A 5,712-nucleotide genomic window follows, 5' to 3' on the forward strand; every position below is an offset into this window, starting at 1 on the left:
GGCGCCCTGTCCTCTGGCAGTGCTAGAGTCCTGGGGAGAGCACCCGAGGACAGTGTCTTCTGAGAGGAGCTCCCAACAGAAAGGGTCCCTGAGGAGGCACGCAAAGGCCAGGCACAGCAGCCCTGCCGTCTGTCCCAGGGGCACTGCCGACTCCACTGTCCTTGAGGGCTAGGTCAGCCTCGGGAAACCTCATGAAAGGTTTCCACACCATTTACAATGGAAAAGTAAATCAGAAATAAGGCATTAGACATTTGATTTTTTTATTTCCATATGCAATGTAATGTTTAGGCACGCTGCTTGGGATGCTATTTCTAAAAAAAATCGTTGGCCATTTTTCAGAATATCCTTTTGGTTTTAAATACTGGTCAGGAAAAACAAATGATGTAAAAATAGGTGAATAATTTTCTATTACAGAAATGAAAAGCTGATTTGCATCTAAAAGTGCAGGAGGTGAAGTAATTGAACCCTCTCACCAGACGATGCGGCAAATACACGATACACGACATATTGCTTCAGCTGTCTGAGAGGCTGTGATGTATTTTTATACTGACATAGAAAATTATAAATTACACTGAATTAGTATCCATAATCACTATATATGTACACAAACCAGTTCTTAAAAAAAATACACTGGTTTAGAATTTACGAGTGAAAACCTCACAAGGTACAGTAAAACAATTAACATGCTTAGGTGCCGGATTTCGATTTCTAGTTTAAAAATACTAGCCTGTAAAATGAACGCACTCTAATTCCATTAGCAGCACGAGCATTTTTCCACTGACTTGCCTAATATGATTTAGGTATGTGAGATACGCAGATTGCTCTGAAACTTTCATTGGTGTTGCTTGTTAACAAGGTAAATTTTGGTGAATGGGTTAGAAGGCAGATGAACAACCAAAACAAAACAAAAAACAAAAACAAAAACAAACCCAAACCACAAGCCATGTACACTCCAAATATTCTAGTGTTTCACCTGTAGGGATAATCAGTTCAAGCAAACAAGACTTTAACAGAACATATGGCTTTACAATAACATCAATTTATCAACTAAGTTGTAGCAATAAATACTTAATCTCTACCAATAGACTTACATTTTTTGATCCGCTTTAAACAATACAGAAAACAGTTACCAATCAAAAACTGGTTATAAAAAGAACACCAAGTATTTCTTATTCAAAATCACTTTTGTAAGTTAGAACAACCAAAATAACACTTAGAGGGCATCTCAATCCTATAACTCCTCGCCAACCTGGAAGAAAAATGAATTCAGAACTTTGTACAAGGTGAAAAATGTATGAAAACTGCCTAATACTTTGGTCACACTAATAATTGTCAAATAGTTATGTTTCAAATACAATAGATCTGTGTATTCACTTTTATAAAACTATTCTTACAGCCATTTTAACTATAGTATTACTACTATTATTACATGGGTGGCAAGATCTTATTTCACAGGCTACCCATTATTTAGAACAATACAATATAAACATACGCAAAAATTCTTGGTATTTGTCAATGTGCAATATTTGTACACTTCTGGGTTTCTCTGTACAACGTCTTAGACTCTAGAATATAAAGGTTGCTGGTCCTGATCCCTTGCAGAGTGAGTGCAGCAGCGGTGGCTCGGCGGGCTCCCGACGCAGCCCCGGACCCCGCACGGTGGAGCCTGCGGTCCCCGGTCAGCAGCAGCAGCAGCAGCAGCGGAGCTCGCTCATCATACGGGGCCGTTAACCGCCGCATCGCCCGGCATGCTCGACTGCTCAGTCCTGCGGGGTGAGACCAACTCCGTGTAGCTCCCCGAGGGTGGGGAGCGTTTATCTGAATATTGTCTACGCAGCGCCTAGCACAAAGTCTGCACTCAGCAGTTACTTCATGAAATGCTTCTTAAATGCATTTTCCTAAAGCTCCAGAAAATCTAACTGAACAGCTCTAAGCTTCAGCTCCGGTGAACTAAGCACTTAGCAAGGGCTTCAGAGGAGCGGGGGTTCCGTGAGACCCACCACGCCTCAGCCTCTCAGAAGCACAGGGACAGACTGGTCAGTGGTCCCTGAACCTTCAGGAGCTATTTGCTCATCCCTCCTTCAAAAGAGCTCGTTCTCTGTTCTGTATATTGCAATCCACACAAAATTTCACTTGATAAAAATAGGATTTTGCTACTGGGGGCTGGGGGCAGGGAACGACAAAAGTTTGTAAAAGGAGCAACTTTGAGAACAAAGGTGTGCACTTTAACACGTGCTCCCCCGAAGCAAACATCAGGGGTGACGCTGTGGGGGGGTGGGGAGAGGGGGATACGAAAGGAACAGAGTGGTGACAGGGTACCCAGGACCTTCCTGCCGAACTACAGTGTGACCTACATCTTATGAATGAGACTTGGGAAGATGTTTAGAGCTGAAATTGGGAAGCACAAGTGCTCTCGAAGCGGCATTCCAACTTCAGAGTGCTCCAGACCCTGCTAATCCTAACAGAGACCCACAGGTCAGCCCCACTCACACAGCAGACTCTACCTACATTCCATGGTGTCTCAATATATCACAGAGACACGGGCACTAGCATTCTGGAACCAGACATAGCCGGGCACATGCCCTGCCTTCACCACTTACAAGGTGTGTCTTAACCTCCCTCAGCTCAGTTTTCTCCCCCTGTAAAAGGGGGACAATAACCCCCGGCCCCGCAAAGAGATAAGTATACAACGTATGCAAGGTACCTGGGTACCTGTTTGCACACTGCTGGCACAGATACCATACATACTTAATACTGAAAAATAAAATTTTGTGGCAATGAAAAGCTCTATGTGCAATAGTGCACATCTGTCAACCTCAAAATTAATATTTGGTTGTGACAGGAACCAGCTCGGTAAGACTGCATACAGAAAGTCCCAAATGGCTATCTTCATTGTCAACAGTGCCATAAACTGCTTTTAGAACGCAAATGTGACACATCAGAAAACCTACCTCTGTCCCCGCCAAAACAGCAGCTCAGATGCCCCGACTGCCCTACCTAAAGTGGGACTCCTATTCCTTTATCCAGCTTTATTTAGCCTTCATGTCCCTATATATTATCTGTGGGGTCTGTTTTGCTACTGCTTTATCACCAGGCCTAAACCAGTGGCTGCTGCACTCATATGTGTGCTGGATGGAGGAAGCACAGGCAGGCAAGTGATGCCCCCTCTTCTCCCACTGGCTCTCCCCACCTTTCTCCTCCACTGCCCGAGTCCTGCGGATCGGGAGAGGCAGGGCTCCTCATCCCAGATGTGTCTCTGCACGAAGAGCAAGTGGGTCCCCCGAGGCAAACACTTCTGCACTCCAGAGCCCAGTAACCAATCCCACAGGCAGGCTGTTATCACTCATGTCAGAGAAACCAAGAACACACTCCAGGAGCAACGACTCCAAAGTGGGACAGGTTAGGTATCTTGTAGGCAGCTCTCCATATAAAGGAAATTTACAGGGAGACACTAGAGAGGTGACAGTGACTGCTTAGGTTATTATACCTACAGAGGACCTTTGAAAAAACATACCAAACCCTAGGCAAAAAAGTGACTTGCCCAAACCCTTAGATGCACAGCTGGGGCTGGCTCCCCTGCAGCCGGAGTGCCATCCCGTCTCCTCCTCCCAAAGCCGCCACTAGAGCCAGCACGCACAAGTAGTTCTTATAATTAATTTGTTTTATACACACATACAAGTTTTTAATTACAAAAGCAAAGCCCTCATCCCAGCTGTAATTTCCATGAGAGAAACAAAAGCAGGGTTTCCTACACTATGAACATACAGGTGTACTGACCAGTGAACAGAAAGTGCCCCCTGCTGGTTCCCACTGGTTACACTGCCCCGAAAATGCCTAGATTTGGGGGCATCAGGTGAGAGGGCAAGTACTTCTCGGAAATGGCTTTAAAAGTTACTTTATTCCTTACGGAAGGAATACACAAACTTGAATATATTTAATTAAAACAGTTCAGTCTGTGCAGCACTGAGCGAAGGTCCTTGTGGTCCAAGGGCAAGTCCTGAACTTCCCACACAAGCTCTGGAGCAACAGGAGGCCGCCCTCGCCCTGCCTGCGGGGCTGCACACAGCCCAGGGTGGCCCTTGGGGGCTGGGGCTCTGGCTGGGCCTGTCCCTCCAGACCACGGGCTCAGTCTAAGCAAAAGGTGACTAGAGGGCTTTCCTGGTGGCGCAGTGGTTGAGAGTCCGCCTGCCGATGCAGGGGACACGGGTTCGTGCCCCGGTCCGGGAAGATCCCACATGCCACAGAGCAGCTGGGCCCGTGAGTCATGGCTGCTGAGCCTGCGCGCCCGGAGCCTGTGCTCCGCGACGGGAGAGGCCACAACAGTGAGAGGCCCGCGTACCGTAAAAAAAAAAAAAAAAAAAAAAAAGTGACTAGACAGATAACGTCACATTTCAAATCCCTTGGCTCTGGTGGTGGGATTTTCACACTTCATCCGGACAAGATAAATATTTTGTAAAACAAAACCAAAGAGGGACTCATCTGAGAGTGGGGAGTATTTAGCCACACATATGGAAGGGTCTCCAGGAAAGCCCTCCCATGTGTCACGTGGACACATCTGTGGGAACCGGGCACTAGGGAGCTGCTTGTGTGTGCCTGGCAGCTGGGTGACTACGGCGCTGAGGGAACCCAATCCTGGAAGGGCTCAGTATCAGCCTCAACCTGGTGCCTCATCAAGAAAAAAAAAAAGGGTGGGGCGGGGTGGGGATATGCCAGCATGAGAGACCCTTCCAGCCCAAATAATTTCTCAAAGAGCCAGTGATGTTACTGAATCTCCAAAAACCAGTTAGTTTTCAGCTTCTGCAGTAGGAGATGAACTGTTACGTCTAAGTTCTCAGCTCAGTCACCCTGATTACCATACGGAACTGAGAAAATGCTTCTGTGCAAGTCACTGAACACCTGAGAACGATGGTAATGACCCCCACCGCCATACCAGCTTCCCTCCCAGCTCCCAGGAGACAAAGCCAGAGCAGGGCCCAGGCAGGACGGCCGGAAGCAGGTGGTTACCTCTGCTCTGGGCTGCTGCTGGGGGGCCGGGGGGCTGCAGACTTCCCCTCTGCCGTCTCCAGGCTCTCCGCCACATCTTTACAAGCAGCATCTTGAGAGGTAGACAGTTTTCCTTCCTCACTGCAGTAAAGAGGACGACAGGCAGCATTAGACGACCGACGCGGCAGCACCGGGTGGAGGAGGAGGGCGCATGCATTTGGCTCTGGAAGTCATGGCGGCCATGGATCCAAGCCCCGGGGCTGAGCATGCTGGGGTCGGGGGCGGATCACAGGGACCACAGACACGACTGGGAAACCATGGAAGGGGAGGATCACACACAACTGGGAGCCGAAAGAGGGACCATGTAATGCAGCTGGTGTCTGGTAAAGAATGGTCCCCCATCACTGTACATACCGGTAGGATTTCAACACTCTGAAGCCAAGTGTGCAAAACAGAAAAAGAAATGTACAAGAGTTTCAGAATACTCCTATAAATGAGGTATTTGGGGGAATAATATGTCCACGACTGCACATAAGCAAAACTGCAGACTCGGTGAAGGTGTCAAAGGAACCTGTTTGAAGGAATGAGTCTTTAGTCCAAGATTTCTGCCTTTAGGGCCAAGGCCCCACCAGCTTGCTGGCTGACGTCACGTGAGCCACGCAGCCTGAGCCAGGGTGAGCTCCCGAGCTGTCCTCTGAATGAGTGAGAAGGACAAACCATGAGGGAAAG

The 5,712-nt window shown here is 47.8% G+C and overlaps 1 long non-coding RNA gene across 1 annotated transcript; it reads right to left on the reverse strand.

Annotated features, from left to right (window-relative positions):
* Nucleotides 1-243: 243 nt before the first annotated feature.
* On the reverse strand, nt 244-5,126 carry LOC103070234 (uncharacterized). Its single transcript, XR_457097.1, has 2 exons — nt 5,005-5,126; nt 244-1,766 (listed from the first exon to the last, which is right to left on the reverse strand). It is a non-coding gene; the product is annotated as an uncharacterized LOC103070234 (long non-coding RNA).
* Between the last annotated feature and the right edge of the window lie 586 nt (nt 5,127-5,712).

The sequence above is a fragment of the Lipotes vexillifer genome, unplaced genomic scaffold (genome assembly GCF_000442215.2).
Source record: "Lipotes vexillifer unplaced genomic scaffold, Lipotes_vexillifer_v1.1 scaffold1094, whole genome shotgun sequence".
Classification (NCBI taxonomy): domain Eukaryota; kingdom Metazoa; phylum Chordata; class Mammalia; order Artiodactyla; family Lipotidae; genus Lipotes; species Lipotes vexillifer.